The sequence below is a fragment of the Macaca nemestrina genome, chromosome 9 (assembly GCF_043159975.1).
Source record: "Macaca nemestrina isolate mMacNem1 chromosome 9, mMacNem.hap1, whole genome shotgun sequence".
Lineage (NCBI taxonomy): Eukaryota > Metazoa > Chordata > Mammalia > Primates > Cercopithecidae > Macaca > Macaca nemestrina.
Window position 1 is genome coordinate 140030833 of NC_092133.1, and position 1312 is coordinate 140032144.

At 46.1% G+C, this 1312-nt stretch overlaps 1 long non-coding RNA gene across 1 annotated transcript; it reads right to left on the minus strand.

Moving 5' to 3' along the window:
- Positions 1-207: 207 nt before the first annotated feature.
- On the minus strand, positions 208-971 carry LOC112428207 (uncharacterized). Its single transcript, XR_003020156.2, has 2 exons — positions 684-971; positions 208-442 (listed from the first exon to the last, which is right to left on the minus strand). It is a non-coding gene; the product is annotated as an uncharacterized lncRNA (long non-coding RNA).
- Positions 972-1312: the final 341 nt, after the last annotated feature.

Consider the following 1312-nt stretch of genomic DNA (forward strand, 5'->3'; position numbering starts at 1 on the left):
GATGGCTTCCCTGCACAAGATTATAATCTAGTCTGCAGAAATTGGCAACCTAATATAAAATAGAGCAGATGATAATTTCACCATAGAGATGTCAATGTTTCGTGAATAGCTATCTATAATTCTAACCATTTTTTTGACCACAGTCAGGGAGACAATAAGACCTAGTTTTAGGAATGGTTCTTACAGATAATGAAAACTTGTTTGACATCTATTAAAGGAGCATTTATTAACCGCCTCTGGGTGAGGTGGAGACTGGCCCTGGGATGAAGATATGATGATGACAAGTGTGGTCCTATCACATGAAGGACAGTTGTACAGAGGAAGGGTGAGAGCCAGTGCCAGCATCTCGACACCATATGTAACACTTCTTCCTCTGCCCCAAACCAAGAAACAACCGCCCGGGTTCCTTCTCAGGAATCTCAGACAGAGGGATCAGGTGTTGCTGGGGAGGAGGGATACACAGAATTCAAACACAGATGCATTTAATCCTTCTCAAAGTCTTTCCTATGAGTTCCTACGGTATGATGGCTGGATGTCCTCAAGAGCTACTCTAGAAACCGTCTTTGGATCTCAGAAACTACCAGGGATCCAGCTGGCCCCATTCTCCCCTGCTACCCTCCTGCAGATGTACATCTGTGGATGACACTTAGTTTTCCCTGGACTGAGGGTGATGTAATACTTACCTCGTTGCATTAAACTGATGACTTACTGATACAGCATCAAAAACAGAAGCCACTACAGTGAACCCTTCTTAGTCCTGGGTGGAGAGTCGTGCATTGTACGCGGGTTGGCTCCTTTTGTCCTCAGAATAATCCATGAAGTAGATAGTTGCATCATCCTCCCTGCAGGTTGGCAGCTGGAGTTCACATGGCTTTAAAGAAATAATGTGTCCCAGACTATACCACATGTGGTGACCAAGTGGAACCCCACCGGGGCGGCCTCTCTTCAGGTCTTGGGGTGTCACTATTACTCCCATTCAGAGGCTACAGGACAGCCCTGGCAGCATCCTTGGGGCGTAACAGCTGCTCAGAAGAATCCTTGTAATCCCCAGCTCTGAATGAAGGATTACTGGAGCAGTTCAGGACAAGCTGGAGGCCTTCCGAACTGGTGTTGGTCTGAGTCAGGGAGCCTTGGGAGCACTTTAGGTAAACTCTGGAATATCGTCGTTTGGTTGGTTTTTCTTTTTTTTCTTTTTCTTTCTCTTTTCTTTTCTTTTTTTTTTCTGAGACATGGTCTTGCTGTGTTGCCATGGCTGGAGTTCGGTGGTGCAATTGCAGCTCACTGCAACCTCAACCTCCAGGGCTCAAGCAAT